The sequence below is a fragment of the Thamnophis sirtalis genome, unplaced genomic scaffold (genome assembly GCF_051295495.1).
Source record: "Thamnophis sirtalis isolate CommonGarterSnake01/CBP01778 unplaced genomic scaffold, rThaSir2_p1.2 scaffold_2, whole genome shotgun sequence".
Classification (NCBI taxonomy): domain Eukaryota; kingdom Metazoa; phylum Chordata; class Lepidosauria; order Squamata; family Natricidae; genus Thamnophis; species Thamnophis sirtalis.
The window spans coordinates 88,230,502-88,248,963 of record NW_028261382.1 but is presented as its reverse complement, the minus strand read 5'-3'; the positions used below and the strand labels follow the sequence as shown (position 1 = coordinate 88,248,963).

General features: G+C 43.5%; 1 protein-coding gene across 1 annotated transcript in view; it reads right to left on the bottom strand.

Annotated features, from left to right (window-relative positions):
• The window catches only part of ST3GAL4 (ST3 beta-galactoside alpha-2,3-sialyltransferase 4), a 155,374-nt gene extending 137,180 nt beyond the window's left edge, over positions 1–18,194 (bottom strand). The window contains exon 1 of the mRNA XM_087706342.1: positions 18,020–18,194. The gene's annotated coding sequence lies outside the window, so the exon portion shown is untranslated. The remainder of the gene's footprint in view (positions 1–18,019) is intronic.
• Positions 18,195–18,462: the final 268 nt, after the last annotated feature.

Below are 18,462 nucleotides of genomic sequence, written 5' to 3'. Positions count from 1 at the left end.
TAAAATAATACTATTGGCTCATTTTAACCAAAGGATGAAAACTAATAGACATTTGGACGTAAAATGGAAGTCCTGGGGAAACTGTGGCTGTTCACTTTGATGGCAATGGGGTGGCTTCTGAAAGCCTTCTGCCCAGAGATGGATAGTTTTCATTGGACAAGTTGGTTGGCCATTGTGAGAACAAACTGTTGGTCAGGATCCAATCCAGCAATAGAGGTGATGAAAGAAATGTCCTTCTGGGTTCGGCTCCAAGTGGGGAAAAAGACACTGGAGACATGGAAGCTGCTTGGAAAGATGGTTATTGGTGGACAGGGCCACATGGCTTGAGCCCTGAACAGAAAATGTGATCACATGCTTCAGTGTTGGTGGAGAAGAAGTGAAGGGCTGAGGGAGGGGCTTGCTAGGCTTTTTATAACCTGTTCAGTCCCACCTCTCTGTTTCCTGTTCCTGTGTAAGAAATGTATTCTGATTGGTTGTCAGACTCCCATGGGGCCATGCAGGGGCTACTCTCTAGGCTGCGTTTTGAATCCAGATTTGGTTGAGTTCTCAGATGCCATGTGGTCAGTTGGGTAAAGTTCCTTAATCCCTTCCCCCTGGAGCTGCAGTGGAGAAGTCTTGTTTTATGTAAAGTGGCTAGCTTGGCCTTCTAAATGGCCCATTAACAGTGGGGATGGGCAGGAAGCTACAGGCAACTATTCTGTCTTTTAAAACATGTTTCTTTCTTTTCATATCCAGAGAAATATTCTGCCTTTTCAATATTTCCTAGGATATTTCATTTTTCTGGGAGAGGGCTGGATGATAACTTCCCACAGAGGGATACAATCGAGATCAAGTGAGGTATTAATACCACTCTATAAAGTCCTAGTAAGACCACACTTAGAGTACTGCATCCAGTTTTGGTCACCACACTATAAAAAAGATGTTGAGACTCTAGAAAAAGTGCAGAGAAGAGCAATCAGGATGATTAGGGGACTGGAGACTAAAACATATGAAGAAGGGTTGCAGGAACTGGGCATGGCTAATCTAGAGAAGAGACGGACCAGGGGAGACATGATAGCAGTCTTCCAATATTTGAGGGTCTGCCATAGAGAAGAGGGGGGGGTCAACCTGTTTTCCAAAACACCTGAAGGCCAGACAAGGAATAATGGATGGAAACTGAACCAGGAGAGATTCACCCTAGAAATAAGGAGGAACTTTCTGACAGTGAGAACAATCAACCAATGGAACAGAAGTTGCCTTCAGAAGTTGTGGGAGCTTCATCACTTGAGACTTTCAAGAAGAGACTGGACTGCCATTTGTCAGAAATGGTGTATGGTCTCCTGCTTGAGCAGGTTGGACTAGATGACCTCTAAGATCCCTTCCAACTCTGTTAATCTGTCAAATCTGTCAAATCTGTTAAAAGATGCTGCTTATATTCTTTACATTCTTAAGGATGGGGAGGGAGGGGAACCATGTGGTTTGCAATGGAAAAACCCACAAACATGAAGTTCCTGAGAAAGACAGTTTCAACAAAGGAAGTGTGTGTTTTATATGACTTTTCAACCAAAAATGAGAAGGCTGAGACTTGCATGATGAGAAGTCTGCTGCTTTTTCAGAGATTGTGCTTGCTAATAACAAACAATTCTGAGGGGATTATTATTTTATATTTATTTATTCGTATCCTGCCTTTATTAGATTTACAAATGAACTCAAGGTGGCGAACATACCCAGCACACATTCCTCCTTCTATTTCCCCCACAATAACCACCATTCTGTGTGGGTGAATTGGGCTGACAGACAGTGACTGGAGCAAGGTCCTCCAGAGGGCTTTTCATGGCTGAGGTGAGATTTGAACTCATGGACTCTTGCTTTCTAGCCTGGTGACTTCACCATTAGACCAAACCTAGATCCAAAGTCATCCTAGATCCAAAATGCTTCTGGGTACGTGGGAATATTATAATAACACACATACCTACATAGACAGATGGATAAAATCTTGAGAGAGAACGCCAGAAAACTATCCAAAAGAAATGTAAGCAACTGGGGTTTCAAAGTTTCAAAGTTTAATAACATTTGTATGCCGTCCAATCCCGTAGGACTCTGGGCGGCTAACAATACAAATAAATAAATAAATAAGGGAAGAAAAGAAAAGATAGATTTAAAAGCACACCATGCACTCCATTCCAAGTGGGGCTGGACCATATTTGGCAAGGAATATTCTGGAAGAGAGAATAGAGGACTCCATACTGCAATGCAGCTCGTCCTCAACTTAAAATGATTTGTTTAGCGCCTCTTCAAAATTAGAAGGGCATTAAATAAGTGATCGACAACTACCGTAGTTCTAAAACTTATGATCGCTGTAGCACTCCCCATGGTCACATGATCAAAATTTAGATGCTTGGCAACTGGCATGTATTTAGGACGGTTGCAGCTTCCAAGGTCACGTGACCCCCATCTGCAATCTTGCCAGTTGGCTTCCAACAAGCAAAGTCAATGGGGCGAAGCTGGATTCACTTAGTGACTATCTGATTCACTGAACAACAGCAGCTATTTGCTCAACCATTGCAGCCAAGAGAGTCATAAAATAGGGCGCAAGTCACTTAACAACTTGCCTTGCTTAATATAGGAAATTCTGGTCCCAATTGTGGTTATAACTTGAGGACTATCTACATTTTGTCATAAATCACATTCCTTCAATGCTAACATCAAAGGGGCTGCCCCTGAAGAGTGTTTGAAGACTACAGTTGGTCCAGAATGCAGCCGCGCGAGCGATAATGGGTGTACCTAGATACACCCATGTTACACCTATCCTCCGCGAGCTGCACTGGCTCCCCATTGGTCTCCGGACCCGCTTCAAGGTGCTAGTCGTTACTTTTAAAGCCCTACATGGTATTGGACCTGGCTACCCGCGAGACCGCCTCCTGCCATTCACCTCCCAATGACCAATAAGATCGCACAGGTTGGGCCTCCTCCGGGTGCCGTCGACCGGACAATGCCGGCTGGCGGCCCCCCGAGGGAGGGCCTTCTCTGTAGCTGCACCGGCCCTGTGGAACGATCTACCTGCAGAGATCCGGACCCTTACCACTCACCCGGCCTTCCGTAAAGCGACCAAGACCTGGCTATTCCGGCAGGCCTGGGGCTGTTGATTAATATCCAGCTCCACTTGACTGAATGGATGATGTATTAATTTTAAATATTGTATCTTTCTGAAATGTTTAAATGCTTTTATTTTGCTGGGAGCCGCCCAGAGTCCCAATGGGAGTGGGCGGCCTACAAATTTTATTAAAGTTAAAGTAAAGTTAAAGTAAGCTGAAGCCCACCAAAGGGGACAAAAATAAGTTCCTTCCTGGGAAAGGAAACCAGATGCAGAGAAACACTTTTATTGGCGAGCATAAATGTATTAGTTGTGAATTAATGTACTGCTTTAATCAAGGTCACTCTAAGGGATGTACAAAAGTAACAGCTGCAAACTATGCAGGAATAACAGTAGCACACACGAGCGGAAATTCAATACACAATTACGGTAAAAAGTTATAATTCATATAATAGTCCTGGCACTGTCCTCTCTGCAGCACTGACATTCCAAAAACTTTCCACAACAGCCAAGATTTGGCAAGCCAGGGGAGTTTCATATGCAACGATGTGGTTAAATGTAGTTCTTCTAGGAATGACTTGTATTTTTTTACTCACTGCCCAGATCTGTATGACCCAGCCTAGCAGGCTTTTCAGACAATAAATAGAAACAAGAGCTAAATTGGGAGAAATCTCTTCCAACCTGTTTGAAACTACAATTGGGTTCATCCCTGGAAAACTGAGATTAAATGTTTTCTTGGCAGCATCTCGCTGAAAACTGGTTGCTTTCTGTTTTACTTAAAACAGTTTGCGAAACACTGGTGGAAGCTCCAAAGAAACATTGCACAATTATTGAGTTATCCAAGCTGGGAGGTGAAAGGCAACGTATTTATAAATTGCTTAGCACTCGACAAACATGTTTTGTTAGGGTTTTGAAGAGGAATGGATGCGAAGGGGAAAAATCTATTTTGGAATGTATGTGTGAACATGACTTCTCTGGAAATACCTGAAACCAAATATTTTATTCCCCCCACCCCCCAGAAATACAGGTCAGATGGAGCAGTCATTCAAGGAAAAGACACAGCTGCTTTAAAAGTCCTTCCTACATGGGCTGCATGCAAGCTTGGTCTGAACCAGTGGTGGGATTCAGCCAGTTCGCACCTATTTGGGAGAACCAGTTGGTAACTTTCTAAGCAGTTCGGAGAACCAGTTGTTGGAAGAAATCTTTTGTTTTTTCCCCACTTTACAGGGCTAATCCTGTAAGGAAGGCAGGCAGGAAACATTCTGGTGTTGTTTCTAGCCTCACCTTTATTGCCCTGCTTACAGAAACTGCCTCTCCAGTTAACCCTTATTACCATTGTAACAACTAAGACGAAGTGCCCATCGACCTGAGTGACATTGACTTGGCCACGCCCACATGATCACATGACCACTGAACCCCACCTACTCAGCTGGTCATCAGGGCAGAGAACTGGTTGGTAAATTATTTGAAATCCACCACTGGTCTGAACCATGTTTCCCCTTGGGTTTGAATCTCTGTACAGACCTGGTTCATACAGCCGTTAGAAATAATAGCTGACATTCCAAATACATACATCAGAATTGTGTCAAGCCAAGGATTCACGATCCCGAAATAAACAAATCCCTTTTATCATAGGCTAAGATCAGAGCTGGAGTTGTTTAAGTTAAAACTAAAGCAACTATTTCCTCTGTCACCTATGTTCCACATCATTGGGGAACAATTTGGCTGCAAATTCATAAATACCATTAGCCTTTCATGTTCCCCATTTGGCCGCTGTTGCTGTCTTACTAAGAAACGTTGCACTACGATAACCTGAAAGTGTTAGAAAAAATACTGAAGCTAGAAAGTGTGTATTTTTGCCCATGGAAACAGTTTGGGTAAGTGAAATTTAAAAGCCCACCTTTGTCTACATTCTACACTACAGGGACAGACCATAAAATAGAGGGAGGGGTTGGGTGGGAGAGATGAAATGAAGTACCACAACCATCGTCATTTGTCACCAATTGAAGCCATGCATTGGATATCCTGTAGAGCTGGAGAACGGCTAACAGCAGAAATGGATCGCAACCATGTTATAGGTCACCTTGTCAAAATGATCTATTACCCAACCTTTTGTATTGTGATCTGATGGCCAAAGCATTTTATATCTGGGGGGAAAAAATTAAGTGCATCATGAATTAATCCTATTGCAATATATTGCCATGCAAGTTTCGGCTGCTAAAATTCCTAGTTCAGCTTTTATTTCAACTGTTGCGGTCTACTTAATTGGCATGGAAGTCTCCACAATTCCAAATAGCAGGTGAATGACAGTAACACATCAAGCTTATAAATATAATCAATAAATGCTAGATAGTATTCAGCCAAAAAAAGTGTCATCTTGGGCACTTGGCCATTTCCCATTCAGAAACATTAACAAAGCATTATACATGCCTTTATATTCTGGGATTTGAAGAACTCGGCTATTGAAGCCATCATAGAGGACTTTCTTCTGAACCCAAATTTTTCTTTCTTAAAGAACTTTCCTAAGGTCTAAACAGTTTAAAATCTAACCTAAATAAAGATATTATGAGTGACCAGTTTTAGAAAAGTATATCAGACAAACAGTCTTAACAATATGGATGGAGCTGTGCCTTTAATAAGAATCCCCTTTCCATCAAAACAATGGAAAGAAACTAATCAGGAGAGAAGCAACCTAGAACGAAAGAGAATTTACCTAATGGTGAGAACAATTAAACAGTGGAATGCCTTGCCTTCAGAAGTTGTGGATGCCCCATCGCTGCGGGCTTTTAAGAAGAGACTGAATAGCCACTTGTCTGAAATAGTATAGGGTTAGGGTTGGACTAGAAGACCTCCAAGGTTCCTCCCAACTCTGTTATTTTATGTTTTTTAAATGAAGCGACACAAGCAGTCAGAATAGTTTACACAAAGGGGATCCAAATTCGGTCCAAGGTGACATGCTTCTGCCAAGCCACTTTCTATATTCCAGAAATTAAATTGGCTTTCATCTCTGCTCTACAGAATGGGTTCCCTGCCAGAAAAATCTTCATTGGTTTACTATTTGACTGCCTATTTAAAAAGAAAAGCATCTGAGTAGTTGTTAACCTAAATTTTCTGGGACTAAATGCCACCCCATTTTGACAAGTTGGTTTCTCCTCAGTTAATTTTGTTTCAAATTTATCATTTATGAGCGCTTTATGTATCTATTCCGCTTTGGTTCCCACCACGTCTTTTAGTCCTCCTGCAGCTTTTAAGCTTCCTAAAAATGTAGGTGGCATGAACATGAATAATAAAAACCTTTAGCACTTGTGTGAGATTAGAGGCAGAAAAGGTTTCAAATTATGTTTCCAATCTGAGTTCCTTAATACTCTCTGGGCTAGTGGTTTTCTTGCAGACATTTCATTACCACACTAGGTAACATCATCAGTCCTCCACCAAGCCTCCAAGCCCAAAATACCACCAAGCTCAGAGAGCACCAAGGGCCCCACAGTTTAATTCTGAGTTCTGAGTTCTTTTCTCTCAATACATTTCCAGACATTGCCTGAGTTCAAGATTTTATACTTTTTTTTCCTGCTTGGAAGCCAGCAGAAGTAAAATTTGATTGTAATCCAGAACCTTCTGGTATGGAATGAAGCCTCACTGAATTCCATTATAAACATTCATGTCTTAAATTGTATACAGGCAGTCCTCGGCTTCCAACAGTTCGTTTAATGACCATTGAAAGTTAAAACAGCACTGGAGAAAGTGACTTGGGATTGTTTTCCACGCTTATGGCTGCTGCAGCCTTCCCATTGTCACGTGATCGAAATTCAGACACTTGGCGACTGTCTCGTATTTATGACGGTTGCAGGGATTCCCTTTTGCAACCTTCTGACAAGCGAAGTCAGATTCACTTAACAACTGTGAAGCTAACTTAACAAGGGCAGTGTGGTTCACTTAACAACTATGGCAAGAAAAGTCATAAATTGGAGCAAAATTGACTTCACAAATGACTCACACGTAGCAATTTTGGGCTCAATTTGGTTATAAGTCGAGGACATAAAACATATACATGTATATGTTTTATTTGCATAATGCATCGCAACTCACAAACTCATTTTTTTCCATGCAGAAAATAGGTTTGCTTTAACGTGCAATTTGACTTTAAAAAAAAAAATTTAATGTAATTTATTTATTTGGATCCGAACTGGGAGCCAACGACTCAACTTTGTTCTTCCGTTCAAGACTCTAAAAATTATATCCCAAGATGTTGCTCATGTGTTTGCAACCTCTTGCACAATCAAAAGTGGGAGGAGAGCTACAGAAACCAACTAATTACAAGGCTGTGTGACCTTTCCACCAATGGCAGATTCTTTTGCTGGTCCTTTGCCTTGTGCTCTTAATGTCACCCTGTCCAGATGATTTAAAAAACCCAAATATTGTGCAACCTTAAAGAAGAATCTACCCGTAGCCCACCCAATGGCAGAAAAAAAATGAGAACCAGAATTTTTTTGCAAGAAATGCCACAGCTTCAACTTGTCTGGTACATCATCCAACCTCCAAGGACATCCTATTTCATAATAGTCTATATGGGAGGGGTCCTATTTTTAATGTGCCTTCAATTGCCTTCCTTTCATCTGCCTCCCTGGAGACTGACCAGTTCCAGAACCAATCCTGCCTGAGGAATTCTTGTTCTTGAAGTCCAAAAGTTCTCACAACTTTGGAAGTTGTGAGAGCTTCATCACTGGAGGCTTTCAAGAAGAGATTGGACTGCCATTTGTCCAAAATGGGTAGGGTCTCCTGCTTTAGCGGGGTGTGTGTGTGTTGGATTAGATCAGGGGTCACCAACTTTTTGGACCTCAGGGACCCCTAAATTAAATTCATCATTTTAAATCCTGTGGACCACTAATATGAATTAGTGATGGGGTGGGGTCCTTCGGCACTTAGCTTGGCTGTTATCAGAGAGAAGCAGGCTGGGTCAACCCTAGGGTTGCTGTCCATTGCAAGTAGGAATCTCAAATACAGCCAAAAATGAATGTTTGTCTTATAGCCAGCCCAAACTCTAGACTGGCCGCCTGCAAACTCTGTCTTTCAAGGAGCCCAGGTGAAGTTTTGCACACTGCTCACTGAAGCCCCTGGACTCACAGGGAGGAAGGGAGGGAGGGGCTGGAGCTACTAAACAGGCAGCCATGCTGAGTGCCTGAAGGACCCCATCCCGTATCCGGCCCAGGGGCCGTAGTTTGAGGATCGCTGATTTAGTGCAATATAAAAAAATGCAAAAATGCAAATGTTTTTCTCGCTGACCACCAATGGTCCACGGACCACCACTTGGTGACCCCTGGACTAGATGACCTATAAGGTCCCTTCCAACTCTATTAATCTGTGTAGCATCTGTGTAAAGTTACCATAGTTGCCCTCCCTGATCAAGCCCATGCTCAGAAACACGGAATACCCCCCAAAGCCATGATTAAGAGCAAACTTCTCAGATAGGGACGGGAGTTGGGGGAGCATTGCAAATATCTGATGATAAATCCTTTGGCTAACAAGCTGCCCACTTTGCGAAGCCATAATAGGCAATAAATCCTGCCTTTACCACTAACAAAACCTTGCTTGAAAGAATCCAGTTTCCCCTCTTTCTACCTTCTGCATTTCATTATGTTTGATTAATGTAAAACTCTCAAAGGCACAGAATCAGTCACCCCAGAATTCCCCCTTTTTTCTCTCTTTCTAACCACTTCCCATTGGAAATTTATAGCTGGCTTCATCAGCCCACCCACCAAAAGACAAACCATGTTTTCATAGCTTAAGGATGAGTGCTTGTTTTCTACGCGGAGTCTCATTGCCTTCAAATAAAATTAGCAATCTCCTGCCTGAATCCTTCAAGACTTGCTGTCAATCATCCCAACATCCCCCATCTTTGATGGGCAAAAGGATTGAATTCACGTGATATTAGATTCATGCAGGCAGCTAAAACATATTTTGGGGTCGTTGGTCCTATCTGAGCTTGGTGGTTTTCTCGCAGATGTTTCATTACCAAACTAAGCAACATCATCAGTGCACTGATCAGGAGCACATATGATACTAGCTAGTTTGCTAATAAAATGACTGTAAGAAAACAATGAAAGCAGCCAGGACCTCACAGTTCAACAAATAACAAATTTGACATTTATATGTACACTGTGACCTTATGCATTGGAGACAAATGTGTGTCCAATCACACTTGGCCAATAAGGAATTTTCTTTTCTTCTTTTCTTTTTTCTTTTCTCTTCACTTTTTTCTCCTCCTCCTTGTTCTTCTTTCCTAACTTAGCAATAGCAATAGCAATAGCAGTTAGACTTATATACCGCTTCATAACCTCTCTAAGCGGTTTACAGAGTCAGCATATCGCCCCCACAGTCTGGGTCCTCATTTCACCCACCTCGGAAGGATGGAAGGCTGAGTCAACCTTGAGCCGGTGAGATTAGAACCGCTGAACTGCAGATAACAGTCAGCTGAAGTAGCCTGCAGTACTGCACCCTAACCACTGTGCCACCTCAGCTCTATACTTGAGCTATAAATATTCTCTTCAGTCACTAAACACAGTGTTTGCTAAAAATCAAAGGAATTCCACAAGGAGTCAATATATTACGTGAAACCAGCATGGCAGTTTTCAAGATTCCTAATGTATGAAAATACATCTTCAGTGCAAGTAAGACAATGAATATTGGATTGCCTCACTTTGCCAAAAGATTAAGTAATGGGAAGAATATGTATTTTTGACAATTCCATGCCGGTTCCAGACCATAGCACAGAAAGAGATGCTTGGACAGAGAAGTAAGGAACTCTGCCATTCTGGTTTTGCATAGTGGACAAGCTGGCTTGAATTCCATAGATTAGTTTCTGCATCTTGTATAACATGTCAGAACTGAGGACTCTATGAAAATATATCCAGTGGTTTGGGTCTCCTTTTCCAAAAGAGGTTCATGCAACCGTTGGTGAGAAACCTTAAAATGTCCTTCTTGGGCAGGGACAGGAGTTTCCCCCGACCATTTTGGAAGATCTCTGTCTTCACTGTAAACTCTTGGATTGAATTTCTCTAAATCTTTGCAAACACAATTGAAATATTTAACTGCATCTTCCTGATCCTACTAACCAGAGATGGGTTCCTACCAGTTCGCACCTATTCGGTAGAACCGGTTCGTCAAATCTACCGAACCATTAGAAGAGGTTCCACCAGTGGACCCGGAAAGCAGGCCACACCTACAGAAGAGGTTCCAAACTTTTTGGAAACCCACCACTGGTCCTTGGATATGATTATTCTACACTATCATGCTCATATTTATAAAACTCAGTGCCTCTGTGAAAGGTAAGGATGACTACTGCGTTTGTGGTGCAATCAGAACATTGCGTGTGTTGAAGTTGTTTTAACGCAAACCAAAGATGCCTTTTAAAAAAACAAGTTTACATCATATTCTTATGCATGCCAGTGCTGTGTGTGAGGTAATTTAAGGTGGTTCTGACAAGTGTCGTCGGCATCTTCATATCCCGTCACATGGGTGGCAAGCCACTCCCACAAAGGAGGCCACACCCACAGAGTAGGTTCGAACAATTTTTGAAACCCACCACTGCTAGTAGCCCATTTTAATCCTCCACCACAGCAAGTGTCAATGGGAGAGGCTGGACAACTACTGATATTTTAGGATCCAGGGGTTGGGAACTCCTGGGAGGTGTTCCAGTTGTTCTTCAACCGCAATTCCCAGCAGCCCCATCCAAAATGACTATCAGGAATGTAGCGAACTGCGAACTGCTGTCTATCAACATCTGGACATGCTTCCCTATCCCTACTTTGCTCCTTCTAGCCCCTTTAGTGCAGAATAATCTTAAAGGATTCCCACAAAAAGGGAAGCTTAAAGCCTAAGGGCTTTAAGCTTCCCTTTTTGTGGCCCCAAAGCCTCCTCGGATCCAAAATGTTGAAAATTCAGGGTACAATGTCTTGCCCTTTTGAAGCAGAAATCACATTCCCATAGGCTTGAGAGAGTGAGTTGCAAGGCACATCCAAAATTAAATATATTTTTCTGCATATCTATGTTAAAGATTTGAGCAACAGCTGTTTTTAAAGTGTTTTAAACTTCCTCCTTCTGCCCAGCACTTTCCTTTTCTTGGGAAGAAAGATGACACAGCCTGTTTATAAAACTTTTCAGTTCTCAAGAAAAAGAACTACACCCTTTCAGTCTCTGTTTCAGCCAGGCCTCTCAGAGTGTGCCAAACAGAACATAACATATATATATGACTTTTTATCACTGCTCTGTTTTTTCTAGCTTTTTAGTTAGGTACTTCTGATTTTTATACTGACTGACTAGTTTCGAGTTTCGAGTTTCATTTTATTTATATGCCGCCCTATTCCCAGCGGGACTCAGGGCGGCGCACAAACCCAAGGAGGGGAAGGGAAACACAAAAACTACACAAAAAGTACAGGGCATATAAAACAACCAACAGCCACACGATTCGAGAGGGGAAGGGAACTCATCGACCCCAGGCCTGCCGACACAGCCAGGTTTTAACGGCTTTTCGGAAGGCCTGGAGAGAGGTGAGGGTCCGAATCTCTGCGGGGAGAGTTAGCAAGACTGTCCCGTGTTGAGAAATTAGTTCATAAATGCACTTTATTAGGAATGTTTTTAGGTTGGAGTAGGACAAGAAGCAGATAATGAAATGCACTGAAAAAAACATTTCATTTTAGCTCCCCTTCCTTCTATGCAATGAAAGGCTAGCTTTGTTTGCTCTACATAAATGAATTTGTTTAAATTATGTGTACTTTGTCTTCCACATAAAGATCTATTGACCCAGCCAATTGCTAGCTATAATCATCCCTTTATGAATGGCTAGAGTTGTGTTGATTATTTCAGATCAAATCTCCTTGGAATATTTCATCCATTGCTTAGATAATTATATGAACTCAAAAGCACGGCATTTTAATCATAATGCCTTGCTGAATCTTCTTGGGAATATGCAGATCTCATTCACACAAATGTCACTGTCACCCATATTGTCTATTTTTGAGTGGCAGCTCCATTTATATACCAATTTGTTAGAAAACACCATTCTTGGGATATGAGAGGAAGACAAATAGACCCCCATTAGAGCCACTTACTCAGGGATGTCTACTTATATTTTTGTCACTGAGCAAGTATAGACATATCTAGAGAGCTATTTGATTCAAGCTGTCCTCTAAATGTATCATGAGAGTCCTTGAATTAAGTCACTCATCTTTTTTTTTCAAGGTGGCGCAGTGGTTAAATGCAGCACTGCAGGCTACTGCTAGATCAGCAGTTCAGCGGTTCAAATCTCACCGGCTCAGGGTTGACTCAGCCTTCCATCCTTCCGAGGTGGGTAAAATGAGGACCCAGATTGTTGGGGGCATTATGCTGACTCTCTGTAAACGGCTTAGAGAGGCCTGAAAGGCCTATGAAGCGGTATATAAGTCTACTGCTATTTTTCTTTTTTCATCTCCTTTTAAACATTAGTTCACTGGTACTTTATGGATTTCAACCCAAGAGATGCGAGTATAACTATTTCTGCCTAGTTCTTCCACATTAACCAATTGTGGGTTAATACAAACCATTAAGCCCTTATTGTTTCCTTAACCCATGGCTCGCATAAACCACAGTTCACACAACAAAGAGAACCAAAACTTAACCAACCAAGTTTTGTATAGCTTAGTCCAAAGATAGCCTGAGATTTCTCCTCCTCTCTTTCTGTCTTGCATGCAAATCGTGAGTCCACGGAGGCAGTTTTCAATGAGGACCCAGACTGTGGGGGGTGATATGCTGACTCTGTAAACCGCTTAGAGAGGGCTGAAAGCCCTATGAAGCGGTATATAAGTATAACTGCTATTGCTATTCAACTTTCAACAACAACTTTCCTATTGTATGCGCATAAACACACAGCAGAAGATGGAGCTCCACCATTAGGACTTCCAGGATATCTGGTCATCTGACCTAGATGTAGTCTCCCGGATGTAAATGATTTCTGCAGAGGAGGTCCACAAGCTAATCTACGGTTTCCTTAAGTACAGGTAGTCCTCGGCTTACAACACTTCATTTAGTGACTGCTCAAAGTCACAATGGGACTGAAAAAGGTGACTTACGACCGTTTTTCACACGCATGACCATTGCAGCATCCCCATGGCCATGTGATCAACATTCAGCTGTTTGGCAACTGGTTCATATTTATGACGGTTGTCGCGTCCCAGGGTCACGTTATCCTCTTTGGCCGCCTTCTGACGAGCAAAGGCAATGGGGAAGCCAGATTCACTTAACAATCATGTTATTAACTTAACAACTGCAATGACTTACTTAACAACTGTGACAAGAAAGGTCATAAAATGGGGCACAACCCACTTAACAAATGTCTCACTTAGCACAGAAATTTTGGCCTCAATTCTGGTTGTAAGTTGAGGAGTACCAGTACAGTACATTGAATACGGTAACTGAACTGTCTGAGTACACACTCAGACCTAGGTGCTCCCATGTTACGTCCCTTTTAGGCGGCCTGCACTGGTTGCCGGTTGTCTTCCGGGTGCGATTCAAGGTACTAATTATGACCTTTAAAGCGCTCCATGGCTTAGGCCCAGGGTACCTGCGAGACCACCTACTGCCACCGGTAGCCTCCCACCGTCCAGTGCGATCCCACAGAGTTGGCCTCCTCAGGGTGCTGTCGGCCAGACAGTGTCGGCTAGCGACCCCCAGGGGGAGAGCCTTCTCTGTGGGAGCGCCTTCCCTCTGGAATGAGCTGCCCCCGGAGCTTCGCATAATCCCCGACCTCTGGTCCTTCCGACGCACCCTAAAAAGTTGGCTTTTCCAGCAAGCCAGCCTGGCCTGAACAAAACAAAATAAATTATTGATCATTGTTAATTTGAATTTGAATTTTTTTTTAAAAAAAAAAGTTATTGTCAATTCTATTTGGGTTTGTTTGGGATATTCTATTTAATTTTTTTTTTTAACTTTTGTATTATGTCTTTCTTTTAATGTTGTACGCCGCCCTGAGTCCTTGGGAGAAGGGCGGCATATAAATCTAATAAACCTAAACCAAAACCCACTTAACAAATGTCTCACTTAGCACAGAAATTTTGGCCTCAATTGTGGTTGTAAGTTGAGGAGTACCTGTACAGTACATTGAATTAATTAATTAACTGAACTGGCTGAGGACCCACTGGAAGGATTAGCTCAACAAATTGAGTCAAAAGGGCAAATCTAAAATGTTTTCTGAATCCAGCCCACAAGGAACTATTTTACTTATCTCCATCAAAATTCTGTGGCTGTTAAAACCATAGTTTGGTTTGTAGTTTATTTATTTTGTAGTTTATTTATAGGCCGCCCTTTTCCCTGAGGGGACTCAGGGCGGCTTACAATCAAAAAAAGGAAGGGGAGTGTAGGACAATACAAAAAAAGAAATGTGCACAAAGTAAATTAGACAATAAACATTTGGAGGGCGTCAACTGGCAAATCTTACATCTACAGCTGAACTTCCTGTGGAGAACGGTAAGCTGTAAAGTCAAGACAAGAGAAGAAACATAACGTCTTCCTTCTTCCTTAGTTGCTCCTTTTTGGTACAATACAAGCAGAGAAGCAAAACGGACATTGTGCTGGTGTTGTGGTTAGAAATTTGGGCCAAAGTTATTCAAGGCGGCATCATTGCAAAGATAAAGCGAAGGACTATCAGCATCACCTCTACTTCTTAGGGAAAAGGTAAACCGTAAAAGCAATAAATACATGAATAAGACAATTTTGTTCTGGCAAGAGCGAAAATGTTTTAGCTTTCATGCATGAGCAGAAATTGTCAAGCAGAAATGATGCCATTCTGCACAGAAGACAAATGACCCAGATTTCAATTGCCCAGGTTTATTTAACAAGCCTAAAATAAACAAAATATTTTTTTCTGGTTTATTGGACAATGACGTTGGGCTCATAATTCTTAAAAAGCCAGTATCCTGTTAAGGGGAAATTAAAATTTTAATTTATCTGTGACTCCTTTCTAACATTCTCATATACTAAAAGCAGGATATGTATACTGTGTGTGTATTTATGGGTGCATGTGTATATATGCTTCCCATTCATTTATCTACTTATGTTCTCAATTATCAGGCCAGCTCTCAGGGGTTAATGACAGAACAATAATAAACATCAAAGCTAAATAAAACCCAACCAGACTAAACTACACCAATCATAACACTATCAAAAGCATAAACAAAGAAAACATTACAGAAAGAAAAGCAGCATAAAAGATATACAACCAGAAATGCAATTCAAAAAAGCAAACGAATCTCCAATGCCAGCAATCAAAAACAGAGAGCAAACTGGCATGGCTACCATGATGGGAAAACAAATGAATAAAAATATGTTTGAGAATTTTCTTAAAGCTTGACAAAGAAACCACCAAAAAAATGGAATCTCAAAGTGTTGATGCTGTCACTGAAAAGGCCCTTCCCTAAGAAATTGCCCACAATCATTTTTTCCAGGAAGGCCTTCAAAGAAAGTTTTCTGCAGATGATAGCAATAGGACTGAGATTTACATACTGCTTCACAGCCCTCTCTAAGCAGTTTTACAGAGTCAGCCTATTGCCCCCAACAATCTGGGTCTTCATTTTACTGGAAGGATGTAAGGCTGAGTCAACCTTGAGCTGGTCATTATCAAACTGTTGGTAGTGAGCAGACTCAGCCTGCAATACCGCATTCTAATCACTGCACCACCTCTTGACGGTGGTACAGTGGTTAGATGATGGTTAGATGACCAACCACGATGGTAGTTGCAAGGTGATCACCTATGGAGGTCGCCTTTCCTTTGAGTAGAAGGCCACATGAGCCACAGAGAAATTTATATGTGCATCTTGAACTTGCCAAAGAAGGGCACTGAAATCTCAAGCAGGAATTATACATGCCTATAACGCCAACTCAATACCCTCAATGCGAACCTAGCTGCCACATTCTGAACCAGTTAAGTTTGTAAGTTTGTAAGTTTAATTTTATTTATAGGCCGCCCAATCCCGAAGGAAGTTACAATTTCCTTATGTCCCATCAAGGACATAAGTGCAATAATTTAAGCCAGAGTTAAGTAATCGGCAGGTCCAGCAACCACTTCAGTTCTCATCCAGAGGTGGTGCAGATGTTAATCTCTGGAAATGTTAGTTACACAAGCAGCACGCTGTTCATTCTTGAACCCATTGTTCTTAGGAAAGGGAGGGTTCTTAAAACAGTCAAAAACGGAAGTTTCACAAAGTATTCCGAAGACTCAGGAAAGTGAATCTATTGTTCCTTCCTCAGACTCCTACATACACCCATGTTTGTTTGTTTGTTTAAATCATTCAGGCTTAGTCCTTAGTCCAACACAACCAACTGTAGGGATTCATATAAAAAAATGTTAACCTGAACCACTGAATCACTTCCCAACATCATGAAACCTGCTATAATGTGAGCTTAACTCCAGACTTTCACAGACCATAGCAATTTAAAAAGAAAAAAAAAACCATGCAGTTTATCCAGTTCCCATCAGACTATTAAACTTGGGTCTGATTCATTTAAATTAACCAACACAAGGATACTTTTAAAACTTTGTAAGACGCATTCTAAGACTCAAGTACCATCAGCGAGAAGCTACTGGATAAAAACGAAGGAGGTCATCACGTCCAGATGTTCCCGAATTGCAACTCCTTCCCCAGAAGCCAGGCTGATAGGCATGACAGTGTAGCAATACCCAAGGGCCATATAATGTCTATAAAACCCAAACATGTTTTCTACAGGCCGGGAGAAACACCCTTCTTTGAATTATGTGCAAAGGCCAAACAGCTTTTAGCAATTTGAACATTGACCTGTTGACGATGCTGCTGTGAAAGGAGGCAGCCCTTTCTTGTGCCTTCTCCCCAAGTTGTCACCCTGTGACAAGTCAAACCTCACAACAATCTGAAAAAGCTACTGCTTGAGGCAAGGCACTCGGCAGTCTAGCACGTGCTTCTCATACAGAAGGTCTCCGTTTCTTCTCCAGCATTTGAGGCCATGTCACCTGCCTTCAGTAAAAGCTCCAGAGACTTTTGAGCCTCTTCTTGGTGGGCTGATTAAATGCCTGTCAGGGAAGGAGGGGAGATCAAGGGGATGAGGGCGAGTTTTGCATCCAGATGGCTCAAGGCCTCCAGATATGGAAAAAGAGAAGTAGCCTTAACTCAGTAAATAACTCATCCTAAAACAGGCTTTGGGGGGGTTCCTGCAAACAAAAAGCAAGAACAGAAGTGATGATGCTCAAGCAACCTTCTGTTGGGTCAAAGCAATGGCAAGCCAGCTTTGTTCGGTCTGCCTGCAGGGCCAAGCCCATGCCCACAGCCAAACGCCAACTAGCCCACCATTTGCCCCTCGGGGAGGGCACCAAAAGCGCCCATCCCAGCTCCTTTGCCCAGATCTATTTCTCTCATGGCTTCCCAACAGCCACACAGACACAAAGAAAGGAACAAAAGGGAGGCAGAGCCCAGCTACAAGTTGGAACACATTTGGAGACGCAACAAACTGCTGCCGCCGCCGCCGCCGGGTGCAGATGCGCCCTGGGAAGCCAGGCTGCGGGGAGCCCGGCAGACAAGGAGCCCAGCGCCTCTTTTCGCAGGCTGGGAGATCCCAAGCCGGGATCGTTTCCAGCCCGGGTGGACCGAAGAATCCCAATGCTCGTTCGAGCATCAGGCCGAGCGCGCAGAGCGCAAGAAAGGCAACGCTCGGCTAGCTAAGGAGGCAGGGCAGCGCGGGCATCACGCCCCAACTGGGGAAGCCGCTGGGAGCAGCTGAGCCGAAGGGGAGGGAAGGCGCCCCGGCCGCCTGAAGGATGGGCAGGATGGGCAGGATGGGCAAGGATGGGCAAGGATGAAGGGGATGCTACTCCCACCAGCGGCCGGGAGACCCTGGCCCCAAATCCCAGCTCGTCCCTGGCAGCCCCGCACAGCTCCAGCGCAGCCAACTTACCCTTCGCCACCAGCCATCCTCCGCGGCTCGGGGGGGAAGCGGAGGGTGGCCGCGGGCCGGCGAGCAGCGGCTCGGTTGTAATCCAAGCGGGGAGGCTGGCCAGGCAAAGGCGGAGGGGAGGTCGTTGCCCTCCGGGGGCTGCTCTGCAAAGGAGAGTCCGGCGCCTGCAGCTTGGGCTCCGCTCTGCAGCGGCGCCAACTCAGCTGGAGGAGCCGGGGAGGAGCGCGGCGCAATCGGCTGCAGAGCGGCGGCTGCAAGTTAAGCCAGGGCGAGCGCCGGAGAAAGAGCGAGGAGGAGAAAGGCTGGGGCGTCGGAAAACGGTCCGCCCCTACCTTGGCCACGCTTGCGCACAGAGGGAGCAGCCCCGGCTCAGCCGCGGTGGGCAGGCGAGGGGGGCGGCCGGGCTCGCCTGGGCTCCGTCTGCCGGCCGGGAGTTGCTCCTT